General features: G+C 42.8%; 1 protein-coding gene across 3 annotated transcripts in view; it reads left to right on the top strand.

Moving 5' to 3' along the window:
• Positions 1-2303: 2303 nt before the first annotated feature.
• Positions 2304-11120, top strand: part of ATG7 (autophagy related 7) — a 309278-nt gene continuing 300461 nt past the window's right edge. For 2 of the 3 annotated variants that reach the window (XM_066351845.1, XM_066351844.1), the window contains exon 1: positions 6787-6805. The gene's annotated coding sequence lies outside the window, so the exon portion shown is untranslated. Of the gene's footprint in view, positions 2400-6786; positions 6806-11120 lie in introns of those variants that run through there. The other variant, XM_066351846.1, reaches the window with a different exon arrangement.

The following is an 11120-nucleotide window of genomic DNA, read 5'->3' as shown; positions in this document are numbered from 1 at the left end:
GCCTCACCCTAACACCCTGCTAACAAGAAAGCCGCATTTGTGACTTGAGTGACTTTCCATTTGAGATGCCCAGACATCATCTGTTAATTTAACAAATACTTCCTGAACACTTCTTGGGTCAGGAATTAGGAGACTGAGGAGAACAAGGCAGACTTGATTTCAACTATATGGAGCTACTTTAGGGTTGCAAGTGACAGAAATCAGTTTTGAGAATGTCTACTGAGGTGTTTTGTGGAATCCAGTAACATTTTGGATGACCTTGCCTCAGGAAGGACTTTAACCAAGTCAGCCACAAGAACCTCTCAACAGTAGAAGAAGTTTCCTATAGAATACTACCATTGACCTATATGACTTATTCTTATTCCTAATGTCTCTGAGCATCAGTTTAGAAGTCCAAAGCTCAAAGTAAAGAATAATCCCACTGCCTGACCAGGCGGTGGTGCAGTGGATAGAGCATCGGCCTGGGAGGTGGATGAGTCATGTTTGAAGCCTGGAGGTCACCGGCTTGAGCGCGGGCTCACCAGCTTGAGTGCGGGGTCACTGGCTTGTGTGTGGGATCATAGATGTGATCCCATGGTCGCTGGCTTGAGACCAATGTTGCTGGCTTGAGCAAGGGGTCACTCGCTCTGCTGTAGCCCCCGTGTTAGGGCACATATAAGAAAGTAATTAATGAACAAGCAATCTACGAACAACTAAGAGGCCACAATGAAGAATTGATGCTTCTCATCTCTCTCCCTTCCTGTCTGTCTGTCCCTCTCTCTGACTCTCTCTGTCAAAAAAAAAAAAAATCCCATGTTCACCTCAGCTTTAATCAACTTTGAAGGGAAGTGGTGGTGGTGGGGGGGGCAGGGAGCACATGTGGTAAGAAACATGGCTGGAGGACCAGCAGTTCCCAGAGAAGCGGGAAATACTGTGAGCTAGGCAGAAACTCCAAAGTGTTAATTACATGGATCTCAAAGTCCAGCAGGGAAACAAGCTTATAAAGAACTAAGTTTAACCTATTCTCATATATGCTTAATAGAGTGAAGCCTAGAGGTGGTGGGTGTCAGGTCTGTCTTCATATAGGAGGTGACACCTTTACTGTTTCTTCTTTTAATCAAATTTATTATACTAAATATATAAAGTTCACCCGTTTTAAATGGAGAGTTCAATGAGTTTTGACAAATGCATATACCCATGCCATCCTCGTTTCAGTCAAGATAGAGCATTTCTATTACCCCAGAAAGTTGCTCATGCCCTTTTGCAGGCAATGCCTCCTTTATGCCGCAGGTAACCACTGATCTGACTTCTACTACTATAGATTAGTTTTCTTGATTTTAGAACTTTACATAGTGGAATCATATAATATGTTCTCTTTTCCATCAACATTTTGTCTAAGATCCATTCATATTTCAATTGGATTTTGAAGAGAGAGAAGGGGTTAAACAAGCAGGATAAGTGTGAGAATATTGCAGATGAAAAAAATGAGCAGAACACCTGCAAACATGACAGATAATCAATAAATAGTTGTCATTACTCTTGTTATTATGAGTCTATAGAGCTACATCTGAGTCAGTGAGTGGCCTGATATATCAGATTAGGTTTATACTCACTATTGTATTTTCAATATCTGTCCACTGCTTGGCACACAGAATATACTCAATAAATAATTTAGATGAATAATGATCCCATTGGCAGAGGAAAGCTATGAGAATAATTCCTGGTTTAGAAAGAGCAGGTTGGTCACTGTTGAATTTCATTGACCTTTACCTATTAAAATTCTCATCTTCTGTCTCTCCACACCTGTCTAGTAATAGGCCTCTCCCAGAAAATGGAAATGACAATAATTTGTCATCCTCTGAAAACAAGAGAGAACATAGAGCACTTAAAAAACTTTTTTTCCCCATTGATTTGAGAGAGAGAGAGAGAGAGAGAGAGAGAGAGGAAGGGGGGAGGGAGAGAAACAGAGAGAGAGAAGCATCAACTCGTTGTTCCACTTAGTTGTTTAACTTAATTGTGCACTAATTGATTGCTTCTGGCACTGCCCTGACAGATGGAACCGGCGAACCTCCGCAGAACGACGCTCTAGCCACTGAACCACCCGGCTAGCGCCACGTGGAATACTTTTTTAAAAGCCTGAGGGGCATATACACATACACACATATGATAAGGTAAAGTCTCTCAAAAAAACAAAATATATCACCTTTCACCAGGGAGCCTCGCCTCCTTCCTGAAGCCCCGCCTTCCCCACACCTCAAGTTCCTCCCATTCAGCACGGTGCTAGGGGCTCCTTTACCAGGCCGGCCCGCGGCTCCGTTTGCGCACGCGCACCACTAACCCTAAGCAGTCTGGGCGGGGTCATTTGCGTCATCGCGGCGCGCTCTGCGGACAACACTGTAGTTGCCGGAAGTTGAGTGGCGGTAAGTGCGCCGCGCTGGTGAGGGAGTGGAGGGGTCCTGCGAGGTTGTGTTAGGAGGCTTGAAGGAAAGGGGCGAGCTCGTCGGTGAGGACGAAGGTCACAGAGTGTCTTGGGATCCTCCATCCCCCAAGGAGAAACTGACTCTCGCTCTCGCCCTCCTTCTACAATTACGTCCCCTCCGATTAGTTCAGCCCGGGGTCTTCTGACTAGAAGAAGCTCCTTATAATTTCCTGATCCCCCTTCTGCCTTCCGAAAGGCGGTTCTCAGAATGCCCGGTGTTGGAACGCGGGAGCTAGGACGCCAGGGTGCTCATCCCAGCTTTCCCCGAATTTGCTGTGTGACTGGCACGTCAGTCCCCTTTCTGAGCCTTCTCCCTTCATCTGTACAACAGGAGTGATAATAACCTTTTGTGAAGGGAGGCCGTTAAATTTCGCAAGGGTTCTTGATACCTCGGTTTAGTCGAAGGGTGCAAACTTTAATGCTTAGTCAGCTAGGGTAAATGTGGGTGGAAGACAATTTCTACGTCATAAATAGAGTCAAACTTTTATTTTTGCTGAGTTGAATTTTATTAGCACAGTACTAGCATATAGTATGTTGGAGAAATGAAACTAAAACTCCAGTGTGAGTGTGTGTGTGTGTGTGTGCGCGCGCGCGGCAATCTTTTGAGTTTTAAACCCTGGCGACTACTACGGTTTTTAAAAAATTAGACAATTTAAAAAAAACTTAAAACTTTGCAACGAAAACTAGGCTTATCACTGGCTGCCAGTTTGGGTCTCTTGGATCCCAGATTCCCTTTCCCACTGAATACTTGGATTTCTTCTCTGACACCTCTGATGAAATTTCTTAAGTGATAGAAGCTTACTATTTCTGTCTACTCCTATCTGGTCCTCTCCCAGCTCTGGCAAAAGTTGAGCTAAAAAGCGTTTACCCAGTAATTTCAGCTCATTATTCCTCCTTCAGGTTCTTAAGGATTCCACTTCCACTTTATGGTCACACATCTTTGAAAGCTGCTAGTTTGTCTTCCTCTTTCCCCTTCTCCAGGCTAAGTTTATTTAATCCCCCCCCCCCACACACACACACGGTAAACTCCACAATTGATAATTTTGTTATGTGTTAGGGATTATTGTAAGCATTGGTGATATAGCGGTAAAATACAAAAATCCCTGTTTCGTGGAGTCTTCTTTTTGATCATGGTGGCAGCAGTTGTGGTAGTAGTCAGTAATACAGTACTTTTAATGGGTAGTAGGTGTTTCAGATCCTGATAGGTGCTGTAAAAAAAGAAACAGTAATGCGATGGATAGTAACTGGGAGGAAGCAAGGAAGATTTTCTCTGAGTAGGTGATGTTTGAGTTAACACCCAGTTGAAGGAAAAGCCACACTTGTGAAGACTTATCTTGCCTAATTGTTTCCCCATCTCCCAACTCTTTGCTCTAGTCTAGTCTTATTAAACTGCGCACAGGCTGTGTCTCACCTTTGATTCTGCTGCTTCTAGAACATCTCTCCTTACCACTCCATTTTTCTTGGCAAACTCCTCCCTGCCTCTCACGTGACATAATTTTGGAACCCTTTAAGAAGTTGAGTATAGGGCTCTCGTTCAACCACAGGATTCTTTTTCTGTTCCCAGCCAGCCTCTCAAAATAGAGAATAAGCGTAAGTATTGAGCTTCTGCTATGTCCTTAGCACTGCTCTGCAAGCTGGAACTACTAAAATGAGTTAGATACACATCTCTGTCCTCAAGGAATTAATTTTTTTTTTAATTTAAGGAGATAGCAGCATTATTATATGAAGCTATTGTCGAGTTTGGTAGAGGAGGACTTAGAATGAACATAAGTCAAGCTTAGGCATCAGAGAAGACATCTGTGTTGAAGTGTTGCTTTATCCAAGTCCTAAAGGATGAGCAGGATTAGGTGAAGAGGGGTGAGAGGTGGGGAGGTATTGCAGACATTGGGAGTGGTGTGAGCAAAGAGCTATGGCAGGCAATGAAAGACCTGCAGGTAGTTAACCCGAGTTGGAGTGTGGAGTTGTATGGTAAGAGTGACTGAAAAGGTAAGCAGGGGGCAGATCACAAAGGATCTTGTGGGCAATTGCATGTTAAGAACACAGACTTTGGAATCTAAAATATTTATGTACCAATTCTAGCTCTGCCACTGAAGTAGTCTTGTGACCTTTGGGCAAGTCACTCTGTAAGTTTCAGTTTCCTCATCTAGAAAAAGAGAAAATATAAGTTCTCTCAGTGTTGCTGTCAGAGGGAAATGAGATGATATTTGTTACCCACTTGGCACCGGGAGGTAGTAAACTGTAGCTGGTAATATTGCTGTATTGAGAAGTTTGGACTTTATTTTGAAAGTGTGGTGGTGGAGAGTGGGGCATTGAAGGATTTTAAACAGGGTGTGACAAGCTCTCATCTATTTTAAATCAACCAAGCAGCACTGGTAATTACACTGAACAGGGTAGTACTAGCAGAAAGACCAGTCAGGGGACTGTTGTGATGTAGGTGACAAAGGAGGTCTGAATCAAGGCTGCTGTGACTGTGGAGATGGGGAGGGGTTTGAAAGATAATGAAAATGGGATTTGCTGGGCTGGTAACTGAGTGTTGACCATATAAGGGAGAGGAAGGAGATAGGATTCAAGATATTGGGCTGAGGAGACTGAATCCTCTCTATGGTAATAACAGTTCTTTGATTAGCATTCATGTTTGGTTATTCCTGACCTCTCAGGTGGCTTCTGTCCTCTGATTTTTTCCATTGAAGAGTCAAGTTCACAAATGCCCTCCTCTTCACTATTACCCAGTTATGATCACTTTTCTCAGTGTAAGTAAGACCTATTTGTGATTCAACGGAGAAGAAATAGGTGCTGCTTTGTTACCAAGTAGACAGTATGCATCTCCATGGTCTTGCCAGACTGGGTATCCACCTTTTCACTTGGTCTCAGTCCAGCCCCAGAAGGATCACCTTTGGCATTTCCTCACACCTTCATTCTGATTACCCTCCTTTGAACTTGTACCTGTTTGACAGTATCTTTGTGTGGTATAGAAAGGAAGTCCTCTTTCCTCTAGGAGTCTGATCATGCAGAGCAGAACTTTACTTTTCTTGAGGTAACCTAAGGCCCGGCCTGGCTTTATTGCAGACACACACATCATGCCCTTGACACTGCCACACTTTCAGTTCTTAGCATTGCTCAGTGCTTCTTGTGTGTGCATGAGCAGCTCTCGTGCCCATCTCCTCCTTGTCTTGCACATTTTCATTCCTCTCCCAGCCTTCTATCCTTGTCTTTGACTCTCCCCAGTCATCAGACCTTGATGTTGCCCGAACTCCTGAACACTTTTCCTTCCTTATCTTTTGAATTCTCAGTACATCTAATATTGCTGGTATTCCTTCATGTATCAAAGCCACTCGTGCTTTGTAGTATCTCTCTGGCCATTTCCCCCTCAGATTCCATTGTGGGTTCCTTTCCTCCTTTTGTCCCTGAAATGCTAGTTTTCTCCAAGGTTTTGCCTCTCTACTCCTTTCACCCACAGCTTCCACTCTCATTTATGTGCCAATTACCCTGCTCTGTATCTTGAACCTGGATCTCTCCTGAGTACCACCAGACTTCAAATGCAACAAGTTCAAAACAAAGCTCATCATACCACCAAAGCTATGATTCTTCTTCATTCTTCATTTTTTTAATTTTCTTTTTCCAAGTGAGAGGAGAGAAGATAGAGAGACAGACTCCTGCATGTGTCTCAACCGGGATCCACCTGGCAATGCCTGTCTGGACCAATGCTTTGCTTTTGTGGGGCCATGTTCGCAACTGAGCTATTTTTTAATTATTTTTATTTATTTATTCATTTTAGAGAAGAGAGACAGAGTGAGAGAGAGAAGGGGGGAGGAGCAGGAAGCACCAACTCCCACATGTGCCTTGGCTGGGCAAGCCCAGGGTTTTGAACCTGCGACCTCAGTGTTCCAAGTCGAGGCTTGATCCACTACGCCACCACAGGTCAGGCTGAGCTATTTTTAATGCCCGAGGCAGAGGCTCCACAGAGCCATCTTCAGCTCCCAAGGCCAATGCACTTGAACCAATTGAGCCATGACTGTGGGAGGGGAAGAGAGAGCGAGAAGGGAGGAGGGAGAGGGGTGGAGAAGAGATGGTCACTTGTGTATGCCCTGATTGGTAATTGAACTCGGGACATTCACACGCCAGGCCAACACTCTACCAGTGAGCCAATAGGCCAGGACCTGTTTCTCCATTCTTTTTTATTTTTTTAAAGGTTTTATTTATTTATTTTAGAGAGGAGAGAGAGAGAGAGAAGTGGGGGAGGAGCAGGAAACATCAACTCCCACATGTGCCTTGACCAGGCAAGCCTGGAGTTTCAAATCCACAACCTCATTGTTCGAGGTTGATGCTTGATCCACTGTGCCACCACAGGTCAGGCTTTCTCCATTCTTTAATCTCATTCTCCTTCCATGTAGTCATTCAAAATAGAACCCTGGCCCTATCTATTCTCTCTGACTCTCTCTCTGTGGGGGGGAAAAAAAAAAAAAAGCAGAACCCTGGGAGTCATCATGGACTTTTCCCCCTCATACCATCCCTCCCAGCCCAGGCAGTCTGATTCTACTTCCTTGATCTCTCTTGACATGTATTCTCCATTTCTTTCCTACTGCCTTCAATCAGGCTCTTATCACTTCCTGCCTATATTCCTGCACAGCCTCCAAGCTGGCACCCTGCCTTAGCAGTCTGGCCCTCACTGGTGTTTGTGTGTTTTCTAAAATACAGATCTATGATGTATTACAGAATCGTACACCTGAAAGCTGTCTAATTTTATTAACCAATGTCACCCCAATAAATTCTATAAAAAATACAGATCTTTGCTAAAATACAAATCGTGTTTCTCCAGTCTGTTTTAGATATCACTCTTTCCGCCTCACATAATAGCCTGTACAGATACCACCCTGTACTGTACTGGTTTTACCCACAAATTGCACACTGTCACTCCTTGACTGTCTAACTCTCAAAACTGTTAGATCCAGTGTGTCAGACTGCATTTTCCAATTATGAGTGTTTTTTGGACTGATATTTGTGACCCTATGTTTACCTCTGAAATTTCTAATCTTGCTATAATAGGCCTGCCATTCCAGACAGTCAGAATCTTTTTTGTTCAGAATTTTTGTTATCCATCCTATTGCCTATTCCTTCCTGCTTCATGTCATGTGCAGAGATGGTAAGCAAACATACTGTTATCCAAGTTACGATAAAATGTAATAGCAATACCTTATTGAATAGATTTATGTGTCTGTTTCACTGCTGTAAGTCCCTGAAAGGTTCAGCACATGTGAAATACTTAGTAAATATTGATGAATATTCATTAATATAGACAAATAAAATACAGTAGTCTCTCCTTATCTATGGGGGATATGTTCCTAAACCCCCAGTGGATGCCTGAAACTGGATAATATTGAACTCTATGTATGTTTTTTCCTATACATAACATACCTTTGATAAAGTTTAATTTGTAAATGAAGCACAGTAAGAGATTAACAACAATAAATAATAAAATGGAATAATTATAACAATACACAGTAATATAAGTTACATGAATGTGGACTCTGTCAAAATATCTTATTGTATTGTACTCACCCTTATGAATATAGGAGATGATAAAAATGCCTACGAGGTGAGGTGAATGATGCAGACATTGGGATGTAGGCTAATATTAGGCTACTCTTGACCTTCTGACTAGACATCAGAAGGAAGATCATTCAGTTAATCCTGGGTCATTGAGCCATGACAATGTTGATGATTGGATGCCAAGAGCAGATGGTGTCAATAGTTGAGAATCCTTAATAATTGAAGGATTTTTTTGTTTTGTTTTGTTTTTGACTGACAGGCAGGTGGTATATACAGTGTGGATACAATGGACAAAGGGTTGATTAACAACCATGGCAGGATAGAGCTGTATAGTGCAAGAATTCATCAGGATACTCAGAACCATGCATAGTTTAAAACTTATAAATTGTTCTGGAATTTTAAAATTAATATTTTTGTACTGTGGTTGACCATGGTTAACTGAAACTGGAAAGTGAAACAGTGGATGAGGCGGGACTACTGTAAAAATAAATTGAACAGGACCAAAAACTGAGCCAAAGACTTAACACTGTTAGCTCCTTTTTTATTTTTTGGGTTTTTCTGAAGTGAGAAGTGGGGAGGCAGACAGACAGACTCCGCATGTGCCCGGCTGGGATCCACCTCGCATACCCACTAGGGTGCGATGCTCTGCCCATTTGGGGTGTTGTTCCATTGCAACTGGAGCCATTCCAGTGCCTGAGGCAGAGGCCATGGAGCCATCCTCAGCCCCCGGGCCAACTCTGCTCCATTGGAGCCTTGGCTGTGGGAGGGGAAGAGAGGCAGAGAGAAAGGAGAGGGGGGAAGGGTGGAGAAGCAGATGAGCACCTCTCCTATGTACCCTGGCCAGAAATTGAACCCAGAGCTTCCACACCCCGGGCCAATGATCTACCACTGAGCCAACTGGCCAGGGCTCCTTTTTTATTAACATCAGTTTATTCCTTCACCAACAGTCTTTGAGTAAGGTTATTTTACCAGTTCTTAATTCCTGTAGTTATGTTATCAATAGTTTTTAATTCCTATATCTTCATCTTATCTACTTGGGTATCTGGAGCAATCTTGTCAGAGATCTTGGTGAGGTCCAGATATCCTATATCCTGTTTATGGTTCTGTGATTAAGGCAGAAATGCAGTTGCTCTGTAATGCATTGTTCTTAAACCATAGTGGCCTTTTGTGATTACTCAGGACTGCTACATATAGTTGTACAGATTGTGTACTGCACGAGGTCACATCTGAGGGGTGTTCTGTTTAGATAATACTCATCATGGATATATTTTTATAATGACAATTTTTGGCAGACAAGTGTAAATGCCTTGAGCTAACCTATTTGATGCATTACAACAATTTTCTAAGAAAAGGAAGTAAAATGTTTTAAAGGAGTACAATTTTCTTATTTTACAAAGGTGCCATGTGGACTAGAATGGCTCATATGACATCTTTTCTGAAGCAAAATCTCTGTTCAGTGGAATACAGAATCCATCCTTATTCTCATCTTTGGAAATCAAATATAGTGGAAATTTAAAATCAGTGTTGGGTGTCACAATTTTTTTTTAGCATTTCTTGCATTTTCCAGGTCTTCTTAAAGGTCCCCAGAAATGAAAACCACAGAGGCTGTTGTTCAGAAGCAAGCCTTAATTATTTAACCAGCTTTTAGGAAACTATGACAGATTTTAGTTGCTGGTTGACATTAGGGCTCCGCAGCAATTCAGGTGAAGCCAGGTGGTTGTCGCTCATGTACAGAATGGACCAACGTGACACTGTTTATTGCTGGAAGTAACAAAAAGACTCAAAAAGAGACAATACTGTTTTCTAGCATCCTCCTTTTGTCTCTTTCTCTCTCCTTTTCTCCAGATTTTTGCAACTTTCCCTCTCGCTCCCTCATAGGCATACCATACCCCACAATGCTGGTATCTGGTGTGTCCAATCTCAAAAAAATGAGGCTGGATAACAGGTTATGTGTGAAGGTTTGGGTTGTTACAATAAAGGGAAAGGAAAGGGGAAGGAGAAGGAAAAGAAAAAAGAAGAAAAGAAAAGAAAAACAACTGGAAAGTAACCAGTTGAGAATGCAGGTTGCAGTTTAAAGACTATGGAAGTGACTGACTTTCTGAAGAAAGAAATGTTGATTCTGTAGGGGTAGGTGGCTCACATGGAGGTGAGGGGACAACTCCTCTGTAATAGCAGTTATCCTGCCTGTTTATGTGACCAGCTGTTACCACCTAACAGCACAGTCACAAAAAAAGCCTTTTTGGGTGACTTAGTGTCTTGTGGAGACATCAGTTTGGCTCAGGGACATCTTGACTACAATGCAATTTTTTAAAATGAATTGAGGCTTCTGTACCCAGCTGGTACCCCTATAGGGGTCCTGAGTTTTCACCTTCCAGTACAGCCTAACCTTCTAAGTTTGATACTACCCCCTCTATTTGGAAGGGAAGGCTTTTTAAATGTCCCTCTTTAGCAGCCTTGCAAATTATTTCCAAAATTTATGAAGTTGCAGAAGCATCATTAGCTGACAGAATGTGCATTGGCTCTATATGCCAGAGGAACCCGCTCCCCACTTCTGGCCATCTTCACCTCCTTTTACTCATCAGCAGCTAGGAACATATTCTGTTTGTCAGTAGGACTTGATCATGTGGTTTGGTGCTCATTTTAATGACTGCTAGAACCCCACAACTGGGAAAATAAGAACAGAAGCCTGCTCTATGTGCTCCTTTTGGCTCAGAGAAGTTACTTCAGGGCCAAATTACAGTTATTCTGGCATTTATGCTAAGTCAATGGCCCCACATGGCCTCAGAGAAATTGAACATAGAGTGCTCCTAACCCCTTAGAATTTGTCCCCTGGACTTCACTTTGACGACTTATAGTAGGAGACCATCGTTTCATTTTAATTAAACCACTTCTGCAACTACAGTGAAGGGAGGTGAAACTTAAATGAAGTGTGTTTTGAGGCAGAGAAAGTTTTCATAGTGAGTGTGGGGAGGGCAACCACATTAGTTAGACACTGTTGTGTGTGGGGGTGGGGTGGGGGTGACAAGAAAAACTAATAGTAGCTACTATTATTGACTGCTGGCTGTGTGCCAGGCACCATAACAGGCACATCACACACGTTCTCATTTAGTCCTCC

Source organism: Saccopteryx leptura, chromosome 10, assembly GCF_036850995.1.
Source record: "Saccopteryx leptura isolate mSacLep1 chromosome 10, mSacLep1_pri_phased_curated, whole genome shotgun sequence".
Classification (NCBI taxonomy): Eukaryota; Metazoa; Chordata; class Mammalia; order Chiroptera; family Emballonuridae; genus Saccopteryx; species Saccopteryx leptura.
This window is presented reverse-complemented; position numbering and strand designations above follow the sequence as displayed.